We start from the raw sequence: 27,892 nt of genomic DNA, 5'->3' as shown, positions 1-27,892 counted from the left end.
ATTTGTTTAACACAATGCCAGGCCATATGTTGCTTATGCTACTGTGAGCAGCCTACATTGCCCAATCGTGCTATCATGACCTGCAGTGTCTCCAGATTTGTCTCCCATCGAGCACATCTGGGACATTGACAAATGCAAAGCAAGGTCCCATCACTGAATTTTGATAATCTTTGTGCCTAAGTGCATTCAGCGTTCTTGACCATTTCTTGGACAAAACTTAATAACCTCGATGATAACATGCCAAGGTGCGTAAGTGTGTATATTTCTGAGCATGGCACTAATGCTTGTTACTGAATAAATTAAGATGTTTTGAAAATGTTGTTTCCATTTTTTCATCATTTACAAATCATTAGCATGTCTATCAGTCCTCTAATTTCAATACTTTTCATTTTTGGTGTTGCAATTTCATTGTTAATGAGGATATATTTCTCATAATGAGAGTGATTTACAAGATTTGTCTGAGAAAATCCCTTTCAGATATCAAACATTATATACCGTAGTTTGTGAATGTACTATCTAATTTAGCTCCAAGCAGATCTACTTTGCTGATTCCTTCGTACAAAATGTTCTTGTTTTGATTTATGCACATATTTTTCGTAAAACATAAAAAAACTAAGGGATTTTATTGCTTCTTTTTCCTCCTTTAAACTCATACAGTATGTATGCTAAAATATTTGGTCAATTTTGATACAATTTAAACCCTGTCTCCTTTTTCTCTGAGACATATCACTCTTCTAGACAATTTTCAAATCTGTCCAATGAGGCCTTAAAAATGTCTAAAACACAAAATAAATTTGACACAAGGCATGTGCGCCATTTTTCGGGTACAATTTGAGATATAATTTTACATCATTTACTTTAGTACATTTCCCCAATTGCAGGGTTGGTCTGGCGTGATGCCCTTTTGATGTGTGGTGAATGAGAAGCATGTATTTTTAGGTTACGGTTGGTGTGATACATGGTGTACAATTACAGTATATAAACTGCTGTATACTTCAATCTCTCATCAACAGCAAAGGAGGAATAATACCATGTAGAATAGGAATTTCCTTCCAGGGAAAACTTTACATGCAGTCAAAGAAAAATCAAGCATTCATGCTTGCCGAAATGGGGACTCCAAAATTGAAAACATAAGAAAAGTCTTCCCCCCTTATATAATACTGACAACGTTAATACTAAGAATGCAAGTTAACTGAAAAAGGCTGAATATAGACACTACCAGGTAAAATAAATAAATAGTGTTTTTAGGGCCCCAGGAGAACATCTGAGCTTGAGTGCTACCACCAGCATGTTACCTAGATATGGAGGAGCATGTTGCTTTGCTAGAAATAAAGATATCACATCTACCAATAAGTAGTACACATAAATTTATCAAAGGCAACATAGCTGTAACATAATTTTCTATGTATGGTACTACACCTCTAAATAATATAGCCACCAAACAATACCATTGTATAAGGATTAAATATTACCACTATACTATTACAGAACAAAACTTAGTATATCAACACATCAACATTACTAATATGATTTGTATATAAAAAAAAGAAATTAGCACCACACTATGACCACATAATACCATCATATGGTGTGCAAATAATAACACCATAACACTGATCATTAGCAAAAATACTTTATCAAAACCAATATTCTCACATTCTCCCACCACTACACAAGCCACAAAGAATTTAAAGTGCTCCAGGCAATAATAATGTTCTACCCCTTCACCCCCCAATGATTTACACAATAAAAGTAACCCACATTTCTTCTTCACACAGTAATAATGCCCTCTTTAGTTCCCCACATAGTAGCAGTGCCCTTATTGTACCTTCACATAAAAATAGTGCCCCTATTGTGCTTGCATATAATAATATTTCACCTTTTTCACCCCACATATTCAATGTACCCACTCAGTGCCTCAGTAACAATGCCCTCCCGTCCATCTAGATAGTAGTAGTAATCTGTACATAGTAATAGTGATCCTCTTTCTGTGTAAATATAGAAATAGTACCTCATTTGTGCCACAAGGTATTAATAGTGTGTCTATTCTGCCCCTAGATATTAATTGTTCCCAACTTTATGCCTCCTGATAGTGTGCCACACTAAGGGTGCCACCATAGTGCCCAATATGATAGTAATGCCAGCACCAGCATTTCTGTACATTGGCAATAAAAACAAAAATAAATGTTAACTCACATCACCTAGCTCCTCCTTCTGCATGCTCATTCTTTGCATTCTCTGCATTTATATCATGAGAATTTGGATGCCATTAAAATTGATGCAGGCCACTAACTCCAAAAAGACTGTAGGGGCTAGGTAAGCTGAGCTACCACTGCCAGTAATGATATTTCTTTGAAACAAAAAAAAGATGTTTAGGATCTGAAGCCTATTGCAATTATTATAGTCTGCTCCACCTTGCTTTATCTTTCCAGGATGATACAGTTTTGCATTAATCTATTAACTTTTTTCTTTAAACTATCATTGTTTCCTGGTTACCATCAATAATTTCTAAAATAAGTGCTTAGACAAATGGATTTTTCCCTTTCTTTTTTTAAACATCTTCGAAATGCCTTTAATAACATTAACGATTAGGAAACAGTGTATGATCAATTGCATTATTGAGGTAGTATTTTAAAAATATAAAGAATCCAAAAATTCAGGGCTATTTAGATCTCCTGTCAATATTTCTACTGTTAAGAAAATGGTTTCTTTCCCATTGTTTCAGATCTATAATTCAATTCAAACATTTCATTCTAAGGCATATGCGTAACTAATGTAATGACCTTGTATTCTGTACAGGGATATGTTCCAATTGAGAAAAAGTGATATGTCCATGATGCCGTAATTGCAACAGACACAAAAGTAATGATTTTTTTAAACACATGAATACATTGAAGCAGTTATAGACATTGAAATATTTTCCTGCATTTTGTCCATTTACACCACCACCAGAGAAATGAACATTGCTGAGAAGTGAATATTTACTGCCATATTCTACAGGAAATGAAAGAGAAACATATCATATTAATAATATGCTTGTATATTCATCTACACACGTAAAAACATTATTCTAAGTAGCTGCTGCTTTGTTTTATTATACTTTGGAAGAAAATGCTATTATATTGTGACAATGTTCATAATAACTCTTGCTTATTCAGGTATAAATGTCTGATTAGATACGGAAAAAAACACTTTGTGTTATGAATACTGTGACTCCAACATTTTTCCTGCAATTTTATTAATAAGAAAACAAAAATACAACCAATTTAATTTTTTTTTGCTGATTTTACTTTCATGTATTTAGCACCAACATTCTACAAGACTTATTCTGACTGAAATTCTTATCCAATTTGCTTACGGCAAATGGGTTTAATAACCTTTAATTTATGTGCAAGTTTCATTAAATGTATTTAAAAAATATTCATAGATTTATTTCTAGAACTTTGTTGGTTGGTAGAGTTTTCTTTTAATTCCTTTTGTCACACAACTGATCTCAAAAAATGGTGATATGGAGACTGCTTAACCACTTAGTGTTGGAGCCAAATATGTCCTTAATGACCAAGCCAAATTTTACAATTCTGACCAGTGTCATTTTATGAGGTAATAACTCTGGAACGCTTCAACGGATCCCACTGATTATGAGGTTGCTCTTTCGTAACATATTGTACTTCATGATAATGGTAAAAATTTTTCGATATATGACTTGTGTTAATTTTGAAAAAAGGGAAATTTGGCGAAAATGTTGCAAATTTCAAACTTTGAATCATTATGCCCTTAAATTAGGGAGTTATGTCACACAAAATAGTTCATAAATAACATTTAACACATGTCTACTTTACATCAGCACAATTTTTGAAACAACATTTTTTTGTTATGAAGTTATAATGGTTAAAAGTGGTGTTTCTCATTTTTCCAACAAATTTACAAAACCATTGTTTTAGGGACCACATCACATTGATGACTTTAAGGGATCTATACCAAAAATGGCACCATTTAAACACTGCACCACTCAAGCTCCTCAAAACCACATTCAAGAAGTTTATTAACCCTTCATATGCTTCACAGGAACTGAAGCAATGTGGAAAGAAAAAAATGAACATTTAACTTTTTTCACAAAAAGTTTACTTCAGACTCCAATTTTTTATTTTCACAAGGGTAACAAGAGAAAATTGACCACAAACTTTGTTGTTCAATTTCCTATAAGCATGTCAATTCCCCATATGTGAGGGAAAATCAATGTTTGGGTGCACGGCAGAGTTAAGAATCACTTTTTGAACACAAAATTCGCTGGAATCTAGAGCGGACGCCATGTCGCATTTGGAGAGGCCCTTATGTGCCTAAACAGTAGAAACCCACCACAAGTGACCCCATTTGGGAAACTGGGCCCCTCATTGAACTTATCTAGATGTGTGGTGAGCAAAGTTTATAACAGCTGTAAAAATTAAAAATCAAACTTTTTCCACAAAAATGATCTTTTAGCCCCAAATTTTTTTATTTTCACTAGGGTGAGAGGAGAAAATGTACCCCAAATATTGTTGTGCAATTTCTCCTGAGTACGCCGATACCAGATATATGAAGAAAAAACACTGTTTGGGCACATGGCAGGGCATGGAAGAGAAGGAGCACTGTTTGACTTTTTGAGCGCAAAATTGTCTAGAATCGAGAGCGGACGCCATGTCGCATTTGGAGAAACCTTGATGTGCCTAATGAGTGGAAACCCCCCACAAGTTACTCTTTTTGGAAATTATACCCTTCAAGGATTTTATCAAGGGGTATAGTGAGCATTTTGAAACCAGGGATAGGACACAGAATTTCATAACATTAGGTTGTCATATTGAATATGTTGTCATTAGTGTTGAGTGCAAGTGCTCGCTACTTGAGTTTGCATTGGTTGCTTGGGTAAGCAACAAGTATTGCAGGTGATCAAGTCCCCGCCCCGCATGTTTCACAGCTGTTGGACATCCTAAAAAAAATGCAGGTATTGCCCATGTATGTCAGACAATCCCCACATGTTTTTTTTCCGCTTTATAACAGCCGTGAAACATATGGGGTGGGGACTCGAGCATGTCACTCGAGCACTTGGTTCATACCCAAGCAACCAATGTAAACTCAAGTAGCGAGCACTTGCGCTCAACACTAGTTTTTCAAAATATCCTTATCCTAGCTCCAACCCTATCCCTAATCCTAACCCTATCACAACCCTCACACAACCCTAACCCTAACACAACCCTGACCCTAACACTATCACAACCTTCACCCTAACAACAAAGAATGTAAAAAATATATATATTTTAGAATTTTTATCTAACTAAAAGAGTGACAAAGCCATCATGTGTCTCCAACACCTGTGGCTGGAGCAGATCTATGCCCAGGGCAGTAAACCAGTTAAATCCCACTGTCAATCACTGACAGAAGCATTTATTTTGCACCGGAAGGGAAAGTGAGTCATTCGAAGTGCCTTTCTGCTCACCTGTGACGTGATTGGGGGCACTGGTGGGTTGCCATGACAGCAGGGGGTCTTCTGAAGACCCCTGTGCCTGTCAGTAAAATCTTTCTGTGAAAACCAGCAGTCAGCTGGCATTCATAGGAGGCTGATAGGAAGCGATCAGTCGATTTCAGCTTCAAGTCCTCTAAAAGACTATTAAAAATAATAAAAAAGTTAAAAACGTTTTTAAAATACAAAAAAACCCTCCAAAGTTCAAATCCCCCTTATTAAAAAATAAAATAATAGAAAAAACTACACATATTTAGTATTGCTGCATTTGTAAAAGTCTGATCTATCAAAATATAAAATCAATTATTCTGATGAGTAAACGGCATAATGAGAAAAAAATAGAAACGCCAGAATTCCGTTTTTGGTCAGCTGCAATATTGCAATAACATGCAATAAGAGGTAATCAAAACATTGCATCTACCCCAAAATGGTATCAGTAAAAATGTCAGCTCAGTGAGCAAAAAAATAAGTCCTCACACAACCCATGACCTGAAAATTTAAAGCATTACGGTCTTGGAAAATATCGACACAAGCAAAACATTTTTGCAAATTTTTGCAAATTTATGACAATTTTTCACCACTGAGGGTATGTGCACACGATGCAGAAATGCTCAGGATTTTTTCCTGAGCGTTTCTGCATCTCCCTGGCAGGAAAAAATGCATGCGGATTGTACATGCATTTTCCTGCCAGGGACATGCGGAAATGAAGCGGTCTTCACTTTCATTTCCACATGCGGGTTGACAAGCGCTTCCCAAGCGATTTTAGCATCACTTGGAAAGTGCTTGTCAACTTCACACTATATAAATCCATGCAACCGGCATGGATTTATATAGTGTGTGAGTGTCAAAAAATAAAAAAATAAATATATACTTACCCTCCGATGGCCCCCGGTGTCCTGCTTCCCTCTGTAACGGCTGCCGGCAGTGTAAAACTGAAGGACCTGCCGACGTCAGAGTCACGTGACCCGTCACATGACTCTGACATCAGCGTAGGTCCTTCATTCAGGCGCGAAGTGCCCGGGAAGCCAGGAGGACGCAGCGCGGGACGCCGGAAGGTAAGTATATATATATTTTTTTTATTTTATTCTTTTTTTTTAATGGTACCTGGGTCTGGATGAGAGTCCTCTCATCCAGACCCGGGTACTATCCGCACATTAGAACGCATGGAATGCGCATCTACATATACAGTGATGCGGATTCTATGCGTTCTAATGCAAGTCAATGGCGGCGAAAAAGCAGCGTTTCCGCAAAATTAATGGACATGCTGCGGACTTTTGATCGCAGCGTTTACGCTGCGGAAAAATCCACATCATGGGCACAGCACATGCGGATTTCCATTGGGGAACATTGCTGCCCTTCTACCATGCGTTTTTAATGCGTTTCCGCGGCGCTTCCGTAGCTGCAGAAACGCCACGGAAACGCATTAAAAACGCATCGTGTGCACACAGCCTTACAGTGTCATGTAAAAGTTTGGGCACCACTGGTCAAAATTACAGTTATTGTGAACAGTTAAGCAAGGTGAAGATGAAATGATCTATAAAAGGCCTAAAGTTAAAGATGACACATTTCCTCTGTATTTTAGGCAAAAATATATTTATATTGTCATTTTTTACAAATATAGTTAGGTAAGGCCAGGTTATGCAAATTTCCCAGCTTTGTAAAAACCCAGTCTCCTGTAACCTTGTGCCAAAAAACATCAGCCATGGGTTCTTCTAAGCAGCTGCATAGCAATCTGAAAATGAAAATGGTGGAACCCCACAAAGCAGCAGAAGCCTATAAGAAGATAGCAAAGCATTTTCAAGTTGCCCTTTCCTCAGATCGAAATGTAATTAAGAAATGGCAGTTAAGATGAATAATGGGGTCAAGGTAAGGTCTGGAAGACCAAGCAAAATTTCAGTGAGAGCTACTCGTAAGATTACTAGAGAGGCAAATCAGAATCCCTGTTTTACTGCAAAAGACCTTCAGAAAGATTTAGCAAACTGTGGAGTTGTGGTACATTGTTCTACTGTTCAGAGACACTTGCACAAATATGGCCTTCATGGAAGAGCCATAGAAGAAAACCTTCCCTGTGTCCTTACCATAAAATTTAGCATCATGAGTATACAAAAGAACATCTAAACAAGCCTGATGCATTTTGCAAACAAGTTCTGTGGACCAATGAGGTTAAAAAAGAACTCTTTGGCCACAATGATCAAAGGTATGTGTGGAGATGAAAGGGCACAGATTTTCAGGAAAAGTATATCTTGCCAACCATTAAGCATGGGGGTGGATCAATCATGCTTTGGTTTTGTGTTGCAGCCAATGGCACAGGGAACATTTCATAGGTAGAGGGAAGAATGGATTCAATGAAATATCAATAAATTATTCTTGCAAACATAACACCATCTGTAAAAGAAAGCTGAAGTTGGAGAGTTGATGGCTTCTACAAATGGATAATGATCCTAAACCTACGTCAAAGTCCACAATAGACTACATCAAAAGGTGCAAGCTGAAGGTTTTATAATGGCCTTCACAGTCCCCTGATCTGAACATCATTGAAAATCTGTGGCTAGACCTCAAAATAGAAATGCATGCAAGACTACCCAGGAATCTCACAGAACTGAAAGAATTTTCCAAGAAAGAATGAATGAAAATCCCTCAAACAATAATTGAAAGACTTTTGTCTGGCTACAAAAAGCATTTACAAGCTGTGAAACTTTCAAAAGGGGGTGCTACTAGGTACTAACCATACAGAGTGCCCATCTTTTGCATCGGCCCATTTTTCTTTTTGTAATTTTTAAAATGTAAAAGATGAAAAATATATATATATTTTTTTGCCTAAAATACAAAGGAAATGTGTCATCTTTTACTTTTGGCCTTTTAGAGATCATTTCATCTTCAACTTGCTTAACTGTTCACAATAACAGTAATTGTGACCAGGGGTGCCCAAATTTTTACAAGCCACTGTAAATAAAAAAAAATGCATTTTTGATATGAGTATAATCATACTGACATGGAGAATCATATTGCTAGGTCAGTTTACCGTATAGTGAATATGGTAAATAAAAACCCAAAAAACAATTGTAAAATTGCACTTTTTTTGCAATTTCAATACACTAGGAATTTTGTTCCCGCTTTCCATTGCATCACATGATAAAATGAATGGAATTACTCAAAAGTAAAACTTATCCCTAAAAACAACCCCTTGTTCGGCTAAATTGATAGAAAAATAACAAATATATGGCTCTTGGAAGAAGGTAGGAGGAAACAAAAACAAAAAAATGGAAAATGGCCATTGCGTGAAGGGAATGATTGTGCTCACCTGGAGTTTATTTGAAAAACAAAAAATGACATTGTAATGACATATAAATCAAATTTGCATAATAAATTGAAATGCGGTGTAGTGTGTCGCCACGGGGAGCCAACTTGTGAAGCAAAATATTAGCTGGACTGTGCTTTCTTATAACAACTCCTTCAATAGCAAGTGAAGTGAACTTTATTCCATTCAATCACGTAGGCCCTAAACCTGCTTGCTTCATAAGGAGATGAAACTTCCTGCGCCTCATGCAAAATACTAAGTTTATCCTATTCTGTGAACATCCACTGTGCCTTTAAGAGAAACTGTAACCTGTTTTATTCGTCAGTAAAGAAGTTTTATGTTTGCAAGATTACATGTGTGTTTGGTTGCTTCCAATTGCACTAAAGTCACAATTGTTCAAACATCTGTACCCAGATATCACCTATACAGTAGAGCCCCTGGGGGGGTCCTATACCATTTAGGAAAGTGTCACCTCTTGCTATTGTTGTGGACACAAGGGAATTGTTTAGGAGTCCAGCAACTTACTTCACCTATTGTGATATTACCCTCTGCAAACATGGGAACTGAATGTCCCAGCTGGCCGCTCTGAAACATTTGGCGCCCCCCACGTGCTTCACCACAGTTTTTGGCATCACTATCAAGATTCATCTGTGTGATCATATTAGAGGCTGTGTCCAATTGTGAACAGTCGCCTCTACATCATGAGCAACCCCAGCGATAATAACCAAGCTGGTATAGCAGCCTACTTCAGCTACAGTGACATTACCATCTGCTGCCCGTGGAACTACATGTCCCAGATGGCCCATCCGCATTATCTGGCACCTCCCTTGTGGCTCACCACAAATACTTGTTTGGCTGATAGCTATCCCTACTGACCCCCAAAAAGCACATTAATATTTAAATATGTACAGATGTTCATGAGTTTTGAAAGTAGAGAGGTAGTTAGCCTCAAAACTCGGGTATCAGATGATCTTTCTTGAGAATAACCAGTTATGGTACATTGAAATTTAATGGCCTGATGCTTTTTTCTCCCAACACCTGCCATCAAGGGAAAGTCAAGAGAAAACCATGCACTTTAGGGTTCGTTGGCAATATTATTCAATGGGGCAGTACAGATCTGCATATTTATTCTCAGCTGTATTTAGCATGAGAAAAAAAATTACAGCATGCTGCGATTTCACTCTGAAATCTGATGGGTGGGAGAAAAAAATCAGATGTCAAGGAGACCATCAGTATGTCATCCAATTTTTATGGATACATTACAATTCTGTTGCATAGGAAACTGTAAATCGTTCTGTAAAAGATTAATAGCTACAGAGTTAAAAATGGATTGCATAAGGACAGCACGCAGATGATCTCTTGGATGAGAATGGACCAATTTTTTATACGCTAGTATACACTAAAGGGTTCGCTCACGCAGGCGTATAAAAAAATTGGTTTATTTTCATCCAGGAGAGTGGGACGATTTTTTTCTCACTTGTCATCCATAAATAAAAGCTTTAAAAAGCCAAAGTGGCTATGAAGAGATACCTGCCTACAAAAAGGCTCAAGTCCACCCTATCTGATCAAAAAAATGCATGGGTCACCAATGACATTATCAATAACAATAACAAAAATGACTGAAAGGTATGAAAATATAACAGCTTGTTATATGGGTACAAACAGCAATATCATGGAGAGACAGTTGGTTCACAGATATATAGTGCCCCACAAGAACATCCCATAGACCTATAGGCACATAATAAATACATAAAACTTATGTATAAGAAAAAGGACAGATATATGGCAGATAAAACCGTGGTTAGTGGTATCTAGATAAGTCAATAGACCTCTGGAAACCCAAATTACAAAAGTTAAAGCACCATTCCAGTGTTTTTCTTCTTCACCGCTGGAGTGGTGCTTTAAGCATAAGTCACCTGCCCCCAGTCATATACTCAATCTCCGGCTTGTGAGTGCAACTTCTGAGTGGCAGGAACTCAGAAGCTACGTCACAAGCTCTCTATGCAAGTCTATGAGAGCCAGAACGAGACTCTCATAGACTTACTGTACATTTATTAGTGACCTCCGGCTCGATCCATGAAACACTAGCAGCCGTCAGGTCACAAACTGCAGGAGATGGACAGGAGCTGGGGTGAAATTAGATGAAAACACCTTAAGGTGAATATCAGAAAGGGAGCAGGAGACTTGGATTTTATGCACCACTCCAGTGGTGAAATGAAAAAAAACACTGAAGTGGTGCTTTAACATACCCTGTGTTAATCCAGGTCACAGCAAAGAAGAGGAAGGCAAGATGATGCATACATACACATTTATGTGAGGTGTAAAAGGATGAGGTTTCCACCAAAAATATCAGTTATTAATGCGGAACTCTCCTACACCTCTATTGAGGTTCGATATTAACTATTAACATCAAACTTGACTATTAATAATTAATATCCACTAACGTTATCTGTGCCTTAAACTATATACCAACTGAGACAAAACCGTGTACTAATAAAAGGTATTTATTACACAAAAGTCTACAGTTAATATACTACTATTTATCACACTAACACAGTACACAATAATAATATATACAATTCCCAATTACCGAATATATTTTCCACCCACGTTTCCTAATCACTCATGCAATATCAGCCCACCCAACTATACTAACTTTCCCTATATATACCGTATATATATATATATATATATATATATATATATATATATATATATATATATATATCAATATCTAGGAGGGTTAGTACAGGGTATGTAGGGCTAGTAAGTAAAGAAGTTACAGGGGAAGAGAGATACTCAGCCATGTGTTGTTATGTCCATCTTCAAGAGTCAAAAAGGGCCGAGCACATGAGGGCTCTGGGGTTTTAAGTCCAGCCAGTGTCCACCTTCATGTGAAAGGAAATGATTAGTGATGAGCGAGCACTAAAATGCTTGGGTAATCGTTGCTCGGGTTGAGCAAATTGGAATACTCGGGTGCTCGACCCTAGCAACGAGCCCAATGTAAGTCTATTGGAAACTCGAGCATTTTTCAGGGAGCTCCCGCGACGGTCTGCTGAGGGCCTAAAAATTGCCCAAATCGATGGGAACAGTGCTCAAATGACATGGGAACAGCATTGGGTAGAGACCCCTGGAAGCATCTCTGACTCCCAGGTCACTTCTGTCAACAACGTGGTCAGAGTATTACACCACTTTTACGAACTCGCAATAAAAAATACCAAAACTAAACCAAAATGGATTTTCCTGGGAAATATGTTAAGGAACATCCTTATGTACAATGTATATAAAGCAAAATAAATAACCAAAAACAAAAATACTCCTCCACACCTTGGGCTATGTTCACATGTAGCGTTTTTGATGTGTTTTTGCACTTTTGCATTGCTTTCAACCAAGACAAATGCATTCACCAGGAAATTTCATTTTAACAGTTTACAACCGTATCTGGCCATGTGATGTGTGACACATCATCAGACACATGCATACAGTGCTGAAAAGTCATGGGAACAGAATGGGGAATACTTCTTAAAGCATCTCTGACTCCCAGGTCACTGCTTAAAAGTGTGCCCATCATAAGTGATCCTTGGCGCATTTGAAGATGCCTCCCACCGTGAACCTGTCATTGCAGACTTGCAACAATCAATGTCCACGTCCTTGTCCCACTGCAGCGTTCAGTTGTCCCTACCCCATTCCTTGGAATGCAAGCGCAAGTATGCAGGCAGCCAGCCACCCACCCACACACAGGCTGCAATGCTATACTGCCAAATTTTTGACAGCTGCTTGCATTTGAAATGTGTCCTTTTAGGCTCGTGGAGGCGGAAGCTTTTCATAACCTCATGCTGGCGGCAGCCCGGTGTCCATACTCAGTCCCCAGCCGCCACTATATTTCCCGGTATCGCCTCCGCATTCCACAAGCAAGGGTCCCACAACATTACCCGTGCCCTCCCCAGTGCACTTACTGGGAAGGACCGCCTAACCACAAACACGTGGACAGGTGAATGTGGTCAGAGATGGTACGGAGCCAGTCCACAGCTTTTTTTGCAGAGAGATGTATCTAGCTCGGTGAAAGGACTGGCATAGAGGGAAACCGTATCTACCCTTCGTGTCATTTCTCCCAGGAAGTCCTGAAATTGAGCTTGCTGCAGAAGCAATGGCAGCCCGTCCAACATCAACTCGCCCTTGTCGGTGGTGCTTTGACACACACACATATTTCTTTGCGCATTTAATTTCTTGAATACAGAGTTGGACAATGGCCTGATCTGTAATGCGGTTTGAGAAATAACATGCATAAGCATGGCCGATCCACATTAAAAAAACAGCAATAGAGTGTCCGGGAACCTTCCCCCACACTTTTCTTAGCCATTGCTGCTTTTTGGCAGGGTTGGACGGGCCAACCAGAGAACCGGAGACTCCTCCGGTGGGCACTGGCCTCTCCTTCAGGAGGGTTCATAGTGCAGAGGTGAGGCCATGATAATGATAGAGGCCACCATCTGCTTTGTTTTCTGTTACTTGGAATGTAAGTGCAAGTATGCAGCCAAAACAGGCTGCAACACTTAACTGCCAGATTTCTGGGAAGCTTTTTGCACTTGAAATATGGCCTTCTAAGCTCGTGGAGGCAGAAACTTTTCACAACCTCATGCCGGCGGCGGCCAGGTGTCCATACTCGGTCCCCAGCCGCCACTATATTTCCCGGTATCGCTTCCGCCTTCCACAAGCACGGGTTCCACAACATTACACATGCCCTCCCCAGTGCACTTACTGGGAAGGACCGCCTAACCACAAACACATGGACAGGTGAATGTGGCCAGGGACAGTACGGAGCCAGTCCACAACTTTTTTTGCTGACAGTTGTATTTAGCTAGGTGAAAGGACTGGCATAGAGGGAAACCCTATCTACCCTACGTGTCATTTCTCACATTAAGTCCTGTAAAGCTGCTTTCACTTGAAATGTGGCCTTTTAGGTTCATGGAGGCGGAACCTTTTCACAACCATATGCCTCATGCCTCGTGTCCATACTCGGTCCCCAGCAGTCACTATTTCTCCAGGTGTTGTCTCTGTCTTCTATAAGCGCGGGTCCCTGAACATTACTGCTGGCACTTTTCTGTGGGAATTTGCTTGCCTCTTACCAGCCTAGAATATTTCCAGAAAACTATGGTTTGATGCCATGGCATTAGCACTGCCCCCAGTACCAGTAGCGAAGCCATCCCCATTATCCTTTTCTGGAATTTTATTTTGGTAGTGGCTGCCCAAATACATTTTCTCACAAAGGAGCTGAAGATAGAGTGGCACTAGGTGCAAGTTTCTCCAGCGTGTTAGATATTAGAGGGTGAACGGCAGCACATTGGATCAGTGGTTAGCACTGAAGACTTGCAGCGCTGGGATCTTGGGTTCAAATGCCAGCAAGGACAACATCTGCAAGGACTTTGTATGTTCTCCTCGTGTTTGCATGTGTTTCCTCTCAGTAAAAAAGCAGCCATAGAGTGTCCGGGAACCTTTCCACACACTTTTCTTAGCCAGGACTGCTTCTCGGCAGTGTTGGACGGTCCCACCAGAGAATCCTCTGGTGTGCCTTGGCTTCTACCTCAGGAGAGTTCATGATAGCGCTAACTTTGCAGCTGCTATAGGGCACTTGAGCGGGTGAGAAAGGTTAGCTCTCAGAATCAAATCCTCTGGTGGGCACAATGTTTTTCAATCTGAAACAGCTTCTCAGTGGGAGTTGTATTTCACCACAGCCATATTCTTTAGCTTGGTGAAAGGACTGGCATAGAGGGAAACCGTATCTACCCCGGCTGCCATTTCTCTGTCACCAGGTTCCGCCCATTGTCACACACGACCATGCCTGGCTGTATGTTCAGCGGTGAGAGCCACAGATCAGGCTGCTGTGTTACAGCTTTCAACAACTCTGAAGCGCTGGGTGGTTTGTCAATTAAGCATTAAGCATGTTATCTTCAGCACAGCCTGTTGCCGCTTGGCCAAGGCAGTGCTGCAGTGCTGTCAGCTTGTGACTGATATGATAATTTCAGAGGTGGAGGAGGAGGTGCATGAGCTGAACAATGTGATTACATTGTTGTTAAATTGCTGACACTGTTTTTTAAACTAAAGAAAGATCCTATTGTTTTGTTTTTTTACGCTTTTTGTTAAGACAAATGCATTCACCGGGAAATGTCATTTTAACATTTTACAACCTTATCTGGCAATGTGGTGTGTGACACATCATCAGACACATCCTGTTTTATTTATGATGGAGGCACTCTGAAAGTCATAAAGCCTATTTTTAAAGGGCCATCAGACGGCCCTTACTATTCTTAAAAAGCTAGCAGTCGACCCTAGATATTGTTAGAGAGAAATCAGCCATCTATGCTTTGTTGTTCCCATTATTAAAAAAAGGGTCTCCTATACTGTTGTTGTGTATCCAGTGACTGCAAGGGCTGCCAAAAATTTGGACGCAACCCAATACCCCTTTGAAGAGACATAGAGGAGGGTCTCAGTAAAAAAAATGTTCCCATTATAAAGGAGCTGGTCTCCTATAGTGGTAATGCCCATGCTGTGACTGCAAGGGCTGCCAAAATTTGGGAAAAACCCCAATAAGAGTTTAAAGACACATAGAGCAGGGCCACAGTAAAAAGGTACGACATGTTTCCATTAGAAAGGAGAGGGTCTGCTATACAGTTATAGGGTATGCAGTGAGTCCAACGGCTGACCAATTTTAGGTAAAACCCCACTAAGAATTTAAAGACACAGAGAGCAGGGCCACAGTAACAAGGTACGACATGTTCCCAGTAGAAAAGAGAGGGTCTGCTATACAGTTATAGGGTATGCAGTGAGTCCAACGGCTGACAATTTTAGGAAAAACACCACTAAGAATTTAAAGACACATGGAGCAGGGCCACAGTTACAAGTACGACATGTTCCCATTAGAAAGGAGAGGGTCTGCTATACATTTATAGGGTATGCAGTGAGTTCAATGGCTGACAATTTTAGGAAAAACCCCACTGAGAATTTAAAGACACACAGAGCAGGGCCACAGTAACAAGGTACGACATGTTCCCATTACAAAGGAGAGAGTCTGCTATACAGTTATAGGGTATGCAGTGAGTCCAACAGCTGACAATTTTAGGAAAAACCCCACTAAGAATTTAAAGACACACAGAGCAGGGCCACAGTAACAAGGTACGACATTTTCCCATTAGAAAGAAGAAAGTCTGCTCTACAGTTATAGGGTATGCAGTGAGTCCAATGGATGACCAATTTTAGGAAAAACCCCACTAAGAATTTAAAGACACACAGAGCAGGGCCACAGTAATGACAAATTCCCATTATTAAGGAGAGAGTCTCCCATAGTGTTGGCCTTTGCAGTAAGTGAAAGGGCTGCCAAAAATTTGGAGGAACTTCAATGTCCCTTGGAAGACACGTGGTGGAGGGCCTCATAAAAAAATGTTCCCATTGGAAAGGAGCGGGTCTCCTATACTTGTAATGCCCATTCACTAAATGTATGGGCTGACAAACATTTACCCCTGGGGGGTATACATGAACATACTGTACAAAAAATTTTTTTTACGGGCATCATAAACACCCTTTAAAAAAATTAGGTGGGTGTTGCATTATGGACCACGGTCAACCTGGTGATATGGTGGTGGAGGATGAGGAGGAGGAGTACAAGAGCAAATAGACAAAATCAGGAAGCGTATACTCATGTGTGGATATGAAGAGGTGCATGGGAATACACCTCCCAAGAAAAGACACTGGATTTGAGTTTATGTTATGCTGCTATCATTCGGTGGTGTTGAGAAGTCAGGCCCAATCCAGCCCTTGTTCATTTTTATAAGAGTCAGCCTGTCAGCATTTTCAGTTGACAGGCGGATGCACTTATCAGTTTTAATTCGACCAGCTGCACTAAAAACCCGTTCTGATAAAACGCTGGCGGCAGGACAGGCCAGGACCTCAAAGGCATAGAGAGCCAGTTCAATCCACATATCCAGCTTGGATGCCCAATAATTATAGGGCTCAGAGGAATCACGGAGGACGTTGGTATGGTCGGCAAGGTACTCCCTCAACATCTTCCCAAACTTTGCACTCCTTGTGAGAGTACCCCGCGGCTCAGGGCCTGTGCGATGGGAGGGTCTGAGAAAACTATCCCAGAACTTTGACAGTGTTCCCCTGCCTCTGCTGGATTGAAGTTGTGTCTCTATCGCCTGTACTCCTTGGTTGTCCAACGAAGTGTGCCCTCTGCTGCCAGCGTTTTCAGATGGGAATTTTTTTAATAGTTCCGCAACAAGGGCCTTCTGGTACAGCCCCATTTTTGTAGACCTGTCCACCTCAGGAATAAGAGATATAAAGTTCTCCTTGTTGCGTGGGTCTAGAAGTGTCACCTTCCAGCAATTTCTGTCACCCAAAATTTTGAGAATGCGAGGGTCATGGGAAAGGCAGCATAACTTAAACTCGGCCATGCGTGCCAGACTACTAACAGGCAAGACTTCCGTGTCCTCACCAAGAGGATGACTGACCATGCTCTCCTCCTCCTCCTCTCTGTCCTCTGGCCATTCACACTGAACAGACGGTATGACGGTATGACAGCTGTGCAGGTAGTACCATCTATAGTGCATGAAACTAGCTCCTGTCCTTCCTCCTCCTCCTCTTCCTCATTGTCACCCAATCCACGTTGGGATGAGATGAGGCTTGGCTGTGTGTAATCATCCTGTATGGTTCCTTGCTCCATCTCATCGTGCTCCACCTGCAATGCATCCTCTTTGATTGTGAGCAGAGAGCGTTTCTGAAGACAGAGAAGCGGGATGGTGACGCTAATTATGGCGTCATAGCCGCTCACCTTCTTGCTGGACTCCTCAAAGTTTGGGAGAATGGTACATATGTCTGACTTCCATGTCCACTCCTGAGGTCTTGTGTGTGGAGTCTGAACTGAATGCCGATGGCCTTGTTGATGCTGGTACTCAACAACAGCCCTCTTCTGCTCACAAATCCTTCCCAACATCTGCAGGGTAGAGTTCCAATGTGTGGGGACATCACACACCAGTCTGTGAGCCAGAAGCTGATAATGCTGCTGAATCACTGCAAGGGCGGTGGAAGCTGTAACTGACTTTCTAAAATGGGCACACAGGTGGCATACTTTAACAAGCAGATCCGGCAGCTCCGGGTAGGATTTGAGAAACTGCTGAACCACGAGGTTAAGCACATGGGCCAGGCATGGTACGTGTGTGAGCTCGCTTCGCCTCAGAGCCGCCACCAGGTTCCTGCCTGGCTGAAGGTTCAGCGCTGTGAGCCACATATCTGCCTGCTCTTTCAGAGCTGTCCACAACCCTTCAGCATTGTGCGGTTTTTCACCTAAGCATAGTTGCTTCAGCACAGCCTGTTGCTGCTTAGCCGAGGCAGTGCTGCAGTGCTTCAAGCTTGTGACTGATGTGGTCATTTCGGAGATGGAGGCTGAAGAGGAGGTGGCTGAGGTGCAGGAGCTGTAGACCATGGGGGCAACCCTGATTGACATAGGGCCCGCAATCCTTGGCATCAGGAAGACGTGTTCCGTCCCAAGGTCCGACTGGGTCCCGGCTTCCACTGTGTTAACCCAGTGTGCGGTCAGTGAGATGTACCGTCCCTGCCCACAAGCACTTGTCCACGTGTCCGTGGTTAGGTGGACTTTACCGTTAACTGCGTTGTTGAGAGCACGGCTAATGTTTTGGGACACGTGCTTGTGTAATGCGGCGACGGCACACAGGGGAAATAGTGGCGGTTGGGGACCGAGTACCGAGGGATGGTCGCCGCCATCAGGTTGCGGAATGCTTCCATCTCAACGAACCTAAAAGGCTACATTTCGGGCTCAAGCAGTCGTGAAATGTGAGAATTTAGTAGTGTGGCCTGTGGGGCATTGGCTGCATATTTGCGCTTGCGTTCCAAGGACTGGAATATTGACAACTGAACACTGCGCTGGGACAAGGACACGGACGTGCTTCCTGATGCTGCTACTTAAGAGTGTACACCAACAGGTGCAGGGCAGGAGGCATTTTTGCATGTACCATGGACAGGGGATTGGCTTGCATGCACAACAGCGGAAGAAGCAATGGTGCCACCCACAGACACTGTTTCTGGACCCTGGGGTTCGGACCACAAAGTCAGGTGCTTTGCTGCCATGTGCCTGATCATGCTGGTGATGGTCAGGCAGGTCATTTTGCTACCCCTGCTGATGCTAGCCTGGCAGGTGGTGTAAATGGCCTTTTTGAGGTTATCGGCAAAGTCTGTAAAAAGCAACCAGACTCGGGAAGACCTAACAGATGTACTGGCAACTTCCTTCGTGTTGGTGTTACGGGGAACGGTTGCTTGCCTTCTGTCTGCGGCCACCACACTGCTTGTTCCTGCCTGTTGTGGTGCTCTGCCTACCTCCCCCTGTGTGCTGCTGTCCTCGCTCTGCATGTGCTCCTACCAGGTTGGGTCAGTTACAATATCATCCACCACTTCGTCTTCCACTTCCGCATCCTGGTCCTCCTCCTGACTTTCTGGCAATTGTGTCTCATCATCGTCCACCTCTTGTGACACTTTCCCACCGTCACCTTCTTGTGACCGTGGCTGCTCAAATATTTGGCCATCACTACATGCGATCTCCTCTTGCCCTGCTTCAAGTGAACCGGGCGAGAGGCCTGAATCTATAAATGGAAAAGTGAACAGCTCTTCAGAGTGTCCAAGTGTGTGATCAGTTGTCTCTGGGTACTCGGCATGGGGTGAGGAAGGAGGATCAGGGTGAGGAATATGCAGTAAAGAATCACGGCTACTGAGACTTGACCGTGTGGAAGACAGGGTGGTGGTGGTGGTGGCTAAGTGACTGGAAGCATTATCCGCTATCCAACCAGCAATCTTTTGATACTGCTCTGGGTTCATTAGTGGTGTGCTGCGGTCCCCTAGAAATTGGGACAGGAAGGTCAGACGAGAAGATGTCGGTGTTTGTTGTGGCACAATTTTGGCTTGCCCACGGCCTTGTCCTCGGCCTCTGCATGCACAATTACCATCACTTCCAGTTCCCCGTCCCTTGCCACGTGCCTTGCCCATTTTAAATGGAGGACAGTATCTTCCACGCTCACTACAAATGACTGAGTTTGGAGCGAATTTATATGTGATCCGTGTGACGGAGAAAACAGAGTTTTAAATACCTGGCCTGTAGGTAAGTAGTTTGACCAGCAAACTGCTGTGAATTGCTTCACTGACACTCTGCAAGAAATTTTTAATGAAGGCCAGAAATGGCAGTATTTTCTGACATCGTATATGTGAGCCGTGTGACGGAGAAAACACAATTTTAATTACCTGGCCTGTAGGTAACTATTTTGAACAGCAATCTGGTGTCAATTGCTTCACTGACACACTGAAAAAATTTTTAAATGGAGGCCAGAAATGGCAGTATTTTCTGACAACGTATTTGTAATCCGTGTGATGGAGAAAACACAGTTTTAAATACCTGGCCTGTAGGTAACTGTTTTGAACAGCAAACCAGTGTCAAAAACTTTGCTGACACACTGAAAAATTTTTTTAAATGGAGGCCAGAAATGGCAGCATTTTCTGAAAACGTATATGTAATCCGTGTGATGGAAAAAACACAGTTTTAAATACCTGGCCTGTAGGTAACTGTTTTGAACAGCAAACCAGTTTCAAAAACTTTACTGACACACTGAAAAAAAAATTAATGGAGGCCAGAAATTACAGTATTTTCTGAAAAGGTATATGTGATCCGTGTGACGGAGAAAACACAGTTTTAAATAGATGGATTTTTAGAGCTGTAATATGGAAAGGACCTGGCTGTATTCTGCAGTGCCAACAAGCAAATGGCACAGAAAAATCATGTTCTCTGGATTCTTTTTTAAGCAAATAATGAGGATTAAGATGCAAAAAAAAAATATTCCTGGCCCCTGAGACCTGGGCCTATTTCCAGAAATATAACAGCATCAGCCGACAGAACTGGAATGGAGCCTCTTGTCTTATATGCACTGCAGTCTGCTATATACACCGCCTGCCTCTACACCCTGCCTGCCTGATATCTCTGCAGATGGATTAGTCCTCAGAAGGACTGATGGTTAAGATGGATATGTGAAATGTACGTTTTTTCTCCCTACACTACCTAATACACGATCAAATCTCTCCTGTCACGCTGTCTCGGCGTTCAGGAGGTCAGGAGCCTATGCTGACCCTACACTGAGGCCCTGCCTAATCCCTCTACCTGGAGGTACTGTTGATGGTACAGAGGTCCCAGCCGCCAGCGTAAACCTACCTCCTGAGAATCCCTGAACCTCAGTAATCTAGTCCTGAGAAGGACCCCGATCACAACAATTGGGGACAGGACCGTATATGCCAAACACAGTACAAGACGAACGAGACAGTACAAGGGGCAAACCAAAAACCACTTCGCATACAACAAACTTACACCACTACAACGGAGGGAACACCAATGGGTAAGGGGATAAAGAATAAAGCGAGGAAGGGAAAAAACCACACCGAGTACACTTCGCTCCTAACTCCACAATACCACGTATCACTCTGATAGTCTGCATGAAAAGCTTTCACCGACAACTACCCTATCAGAACGGCAGGTATTTGAAGGAGTCCCAATACTGCAGAATTAACTGCAGCTGGCGAGGCTGGGCCTCGTCTAGCACAGAGAGAGAGAATTAACTCCCTCCCTGCCGAAAAACACCAAGCACCAAAAACTCAGCTGCGAGAAGTCAGGCTGTGTAATCGCGACGATCTTCATGGCGACACACCCGTGACAGTACCCCCCCTTCTACGAGGGGCCTCCGGACCCTCAGGGCCAGGTTTATCCGGGTGAGTCGTGTGGAAGGCCCAAATTAATCGGTCTGCGTTAATATCCGACATTGTAACCCACATCCTCTCCTCAGGACCATACCCCTTCTAATGAACGAGGTACTGAAGGGACCGGCGATTAAAACGTGAATCGATGACTTTCGATACCTGAAACTCCAAGTTACCATTGACCACCACAGGAGGAGGAGGTAAAGGTGACGGTATCACCGGCGCCACATACCTTTTAAGCAAAGATCTGTGGAACACGTTGTGAATTTTAAAAGTAGAGGGGAGGTCAAGACGAAATGCCACCGGATTAATTATAGAGCAGATCCTATACGGCCCGATGAACCTGGGACCCAGTTTCCAGGAGGGAACCTTAAGTTTTATATTCTTGGTAGACAACCATACCCGATCGTTCACACTTAGATCCGGACCAGACACTCTCTTCCTATCAGCCATACGTTTGTATCGGTTCCCCATAGAACTTAGATTATACAGCAACCCTTTCCATATCGAAGCGAGTGATGACAAAAATCGTTCCTCCTCAGGAACCCCCGAAGAGCCCCCCCTACTGAAAGTACAAAACTGGGAGTGAAAACCATATGCCCCAAAAAACGGGGACTTACCAGTGGACTCACTCTGCCTATTATTAAGAGCAAACTCCTCCAGAGGTAAGAAAGAAGCCCAGTCCTCCTGGTTCTCTGACACAAAACACCGGAGATATGTTTCCAAACTCTGGTTCAGACGTTCCGTCTGACCATTGGTCTGAGGATGAAAAGCCGAAGAAAACGATAAATGGATCCCTCACCGTGTACAAAATGCCCTCCAGAATTTGGACACAAACTGAGACCCCCGATCAGACACTACATCAGAGGGTACACCGTGAAGCCTTACAATCTCCCCAATGAACACCTGCGCAAGAGTTTTAGCATTAGGAAGAGCAGAAAGAGCGATAAAATGTGCCATCTTGCTGAACCTGTCCACTACAACGAGTATGACCGTTTTACACGAAGATGGCGGGAGATCCGTAATAAAGTCCATAGACAGATGAGTCCAAGGACGCTCCGGGATCTTCAAAGGTAAGAGAGCCCCAGACGGACGGGTACATGGGGTCTTAGAGCGCGCACAAACCCCACCGGACGCAATAAAAGTTCCCACCTCCCTATGTAAATTAGGCCACCAAAACCGACGCGAAAGGAGATCCACAGTTGCTTTACTCCCTGGGTGTCCTGTCAAAGCTGAGTTATGGTGTGCCTCGATCACCTTTTGTCGCAACTGATCTGGAACAAACAGTCTCCCAGGAGATCCAACAGGGGCGTCCCCCTGAGCCTCCAATACTTCCTCCTCAAGCTCAGAGAATACTGCCGACACCACCACCCACTCCTGAAGGATAGGAAACGGGTCATCCGTATTCCCGGCCCCAGGGAAACTACGAGATAAGGCATCCGCCTTTACATTTTTTGATCCAGGACAATATGTGACGACAAAATTAAACCTGGTAAAAAACAATGACCACCTAGCTTGTCTGGGATTCAGACGTTTTGCGGACTCCAGATATAGCAGGTTCTTGTGATCGGTGATAACGGTGACCGGATGGATAGCCGCCTCCAAAAAATGGCGCCACTCCTCAAAAGCTAACTTAATGGCCAAGAGTTCCCTATTGCCGACATCGTAATTCCTCTCAGCGGACGACAATTTTTTAGAGAAAAAACGCACGGACGCCATTTACCAGGAGACGAACCTTGTGATAATACTGCCCCTACCCCGACCTCAGAAGCGTCTACCTCTACAATGAATGGCTGTGACGCATCAGGTTGAATGAGTATGGGTGCCAAGGCAAAACATTTTTTCAAGGAGGAGAAAGCTTGACAAGCCTTGTCAGACCACCTAGAAAAATCCGTCCCTTTTTTTGTCATGTCTGTGAGAGATTTAACCATGGACGAGAAATTACGAATGAATTTCCGGTAATAATTAGCAAACCCCAGAAAATGTTGTAGTGCCTTAAGATTCTCTGGCAGATCCCACTCAAGAACTGCCCGCACTTTCCCAGGGTCCATACGAAAACCAGACGCTGACACCAGGAAGCCAAGAAACTGGAGTTCCTGAACGGCGAACACACACTTTTCCCACTTGGCGTAGAGTTTATTATCCCGCAAGATCTGTAAGACCTGCCTAACATGCTCCTGATGAGACACAAGATCAGGCGAGTAAATTAAGATGTCATCCAGATAAATAACAACAAACTGACCCACCAGGCAGCGAAAAATGTCATTAACAAAGTGTTGGAACACCGCCGGGGCATTAGTCAGACCAAATGGCATGATAAGGTTCTCATAATGTCCCTCCGGAGTGTTAAAAGCTGTCTTCCACTCATCCCCCTCCTTCATCCTAATCAGATTGTACGCCCCCCTGAGATCCAATTTAGAGAACCATTTGGCTCCCACGATCTGATTGAAGAGATCGGGGATAAGTGGGAGCGGATATGGATCTCAGACCGTAATCCGATTAAGTTCACGGAAATCCAGGCAAGAGCGTAGGCCACCATCTTTCTTCTTCACAAAGAAGAACCCCACGGCCACCGGGGAAGATGAAGGTCTAATATGCCCCTTAGCCAGACTCTCTGAAATATAATCCTTCATGGCCTGCCTCTCCGGACCAGACAAATTATACAACCTAGATTTAGATAACTTGACCCCAGGAAGCAGTTTTACCGAACAGTCATACACGCGATGAGGAGGTAGCTCCTGACACCCTCTTTCCGAGAACACATCCTCAAAGTCAGCCAGAAATGGGGGTACCGATGACCGTATTCATGCAGTTTTTTTTTACAGAATTCACTCCATTGGCTTATCTCTCTAGATTGCCAATTAATAACCGGGTTATGCTTAGTTAACCAAGGAAGGCCCAACACAATAGGAGTGGGAAGATCCTCCAAAACGTAGCAAGACAACAGTTCTTTATGTATCGCCCCCACCTGAAGATTTATGTTATGCACCGCTTGCGAAAAACTTCCCTGACAGAGAGGCCTGGCGTCGATCGAGAATATGGGGATGGGTTTAGCCAACACACTCAATCGCATACCTTGAACCCGAGCAAACCAAGCATCCACCAGATTAGCCCCGGCCCCACTATCCAGAAGAACAGATAACCTCTCAGTTCTCGTACCCACCACCACCTCCGCCGGTACAAGAAACTGAGACGAACCTAGGGACGAAATACCTACTCCCAGATTGCCGTCCACCACACAACCTGGGATCAATAGTTTTCTGACGACTCTTTGCTCTGCGAAGGACGGGAAGGACACCCCCCAATAAAATGTCCCTTTCTCCCGCAGAGGAAACACCTTCCTGTCTTGTGGCGCACCGCCGGTCCCCTCCCCCGAAAGGATGTCCCTCCTAACTGCATAGGCTCCTCTGGACTGACCAGGGGAACCTCCATATAAGGGACCCTTGTAGAAGGTGGAGTCATCACAGGGGGTGGAGTTATCCCGCACCTCTCCCAAAGCCGTCTGTCAATGCGAATAGCAAGGGCCATAGCGGCTTCCAGCGACGCGGGAGAGTCATACTGTGCCAACATATCCTTTAATTTGTCAGATAAACCTTGACAAAACTGGCTCCGAAGAGCCGGGTCATTCCACTGGGTGTCCGTGGCCCACCTACGCAACGCTGAACAGAATTCCTCCGCAGGACGATCTCCCTGCTGGATCCTACGTAACTTAGAATCAGCAAGGGAGATCCGATCCGGGTCATCATATACAAGACCCAGAGCAGAGAAAAACCCATCCACTGTCCGGAGAGCCGGAGAGCCCGGGGGAAGAGAGAACGCCCAAGATTGGGGGTCCCCTTGAAGGAGCGAGATGACTATTCCCACCCTTTGTTCTTCACTCTCCAATGACCGAGGCCGCAGCCGAAAGTACAACATACATGCCTCCCGGAAAACAAAAAACTTGTCCCGCCCCCCGTGAACCTGTCAGGGAGAGCTACTTTGGGTTCTGATCCGGCTTGCTCCAGGGGATACAAAACCTTGGACTTAACATCCGCCAGCTCCATGGACAAACTCTGCAACTGCCGAGCTATATTGGCTACTGGATCCATGGTGGATGGAGAGAATCTTTTAGTTGGTCGGTGAAAATGTCACGCTGTCTCAGCGTTCAGGAGGTCAGGAGCCTATGCTGACCCTACACTGAGGCCCTGCCTAATCCCTCTACCTGGAGGTACTGTTGATGGTACAGAGGTCCAGGCCGCCAGCATAAACCTACCTCCTGAGAATCCCTGAACCTCAGTAATCTAGTCCTGAGAAGGACCCCGATCACAACAATTGGGGACAGGACCGTATATGCCAAACACAGTACAAGACGAACGAGACAGTACAAGGGACAAACCAAAAACCACCTCGCATACAACAAACTTACACCACTACAACGGAGGGAACACCAACGGGTAAGGGGATAAAGAATAAAGCGAGGAAGGGAAAAAACCACACCGAGTACACTTCGCTCCTAACTCCACAATACCACGCATCACTCTGATAGTCTGCATGAAAAGCTTTAACCGACAACTACCCTATCAGAACGGCAGGTATTTTAAGGAGTCCCAATACTGCAGAATTAACTGCAGCAGGGCGAGGCTGGGCCTCGTCTAGCACGGAGAGAGAGAATTAACTCCCTCCCTGCCGAAAAACACCAAGCACCAAAAACTCAGCTGCGAGAAGTCAGGCTGTGTAATCGCGACGATCTTCGTGGCGACACACCCGTGACATCTCCCTGACACAGCAGCTCCTCTCCCTACACTGTCTGATCCAGAGTGACTGTGACGAGCATGGTGGCGCCAGGTCTGATGCAGACCTGATGACACTGTGCGGCCAGCCAATCACTGTAATGCCCACAAACAACATGGCTACGGCATTACAGTGCAAGGCAGGCAATCCCTGCATGTTCATTGGCTCTCTAATGAGTGCCAAACATGCAGGGAGGGGACCCGAGTTCCCGCCCGAGCAACCCGGAAATAATAGCCGAGAGCCGAGCTTGTCTAGCACCATGATGATCGGGCGAGTACCGAGTAGTGGTGAGCATGTTCGCTCATCACTAGAAATGAAGTATTATTCCCCGCCCACTGGCTAAGGTCTTTGTTCATGTCCAATCATACTAGCAAAACCTGTTTTAGCACATGGCTGGACATTCGGTTGATCCTCCCCCAACAGCAGCAAACACTCTGAATTTTATCAGTTGGGATGGGGATTGGGCCTAAACACATGGGGAGATGTGGGAAAAATATATTTTTTTGGTTTTGTAACCTCATTGAGCTTTGAACTTCATAGCCAGGTGTATGCAATCATGAGAAAAGCAACATAAAGTGGCCACTTGCAAGTTGTTCTGCTGTTTGAATCTCCTCTGAAGAGTGGCATCATGGGCTCCTCAAAACAACTGTCAAATGATCTGAAAACAAAGATTATTCAACATAGTTGTTCAGGGGAAGGATACAAAAAGCTGTCTCAGAGATTTAACCTGTCAGTTTCCACTGTGAGGAACATAGTCAGGAAATGGAAGAACACAGGGACAGTTCTTGTTAAGGCCAGAAGTGGCAGGCCAAGAAAAACATTAGAAAGGCAGAGAAGAAGAATGGTGAGATCAGTCAAGGACAATCCTCAGACCACCTCCAGAGAGCTGCAGCATCAACTTGCTGCAGATGGTGTCACTGTGCATCGGTCAACTATACAACGCACTTTGCACAAGGAGAAGCTGTATGGGAGAGTGATGCGAAAGAAGTCGTTTCTGCAAGCATGCCACAAACAGAGTCGGCTGAGGTATGCAAAAGCACATTTGGAGAAGCCAATTTCTTTTTGGAAGAAGATCCTGTGGACTGATGAAACCAAGATTGAGTTGTTTGGTCATACAAAAAGGCATTATGCATGGCGGCAAAAAAACACAGCATTCCAAGAAAAACACTTGCTACCCACAGTAAAATTTGGTGGAGGTTCCATCATGCTTTGGGGCTGTGTGGCCAATGCCGGCACTGGGAATCTTGTTAAAGTTGAGGGACGCATGGATTCCACTCAGTATCAGCAGATACTTGACAATAATGTTCAAGAATCTGTGATAAAGTTGAAGTTACGCAGGGGATGGATCTTTCAGAAAGACAATGATCCAAAACACTGCTCCAAATCTACTCAGGCATTCATGCAGAGGAACAATTACAATGTTCTGGAATGGCCATCCCAGTCCCCAGACCTGAATATCATTGAACATCTGTGGGATCATTTGAAGAGGGCTGTCCATGCTCGGCGACCATCAAACTTAACTGAACTGGAATTGTTTT

The sequence above is a fragment of the Phyllobates terribilis genome, unplaced genomic scaffold (assembly GCF_046119375.1).
Source record: "Phyllobates terribilis strain yellow unplaced genomic scaffold, ASM4611937v1 Scaffold_1__5_contigs__length_1240528914, whole genome shotgun sequence".
Classification (NCBI taxonomy): domain Eukaryota; kingdom Metazoa; phylum Chordata; class Amphibia; order Anura; family Dendrobatidae; genus Phyllobates; species Phyllobates terribilis.
Note: the sequence above shows the minus strand (reverse complement) of the source record.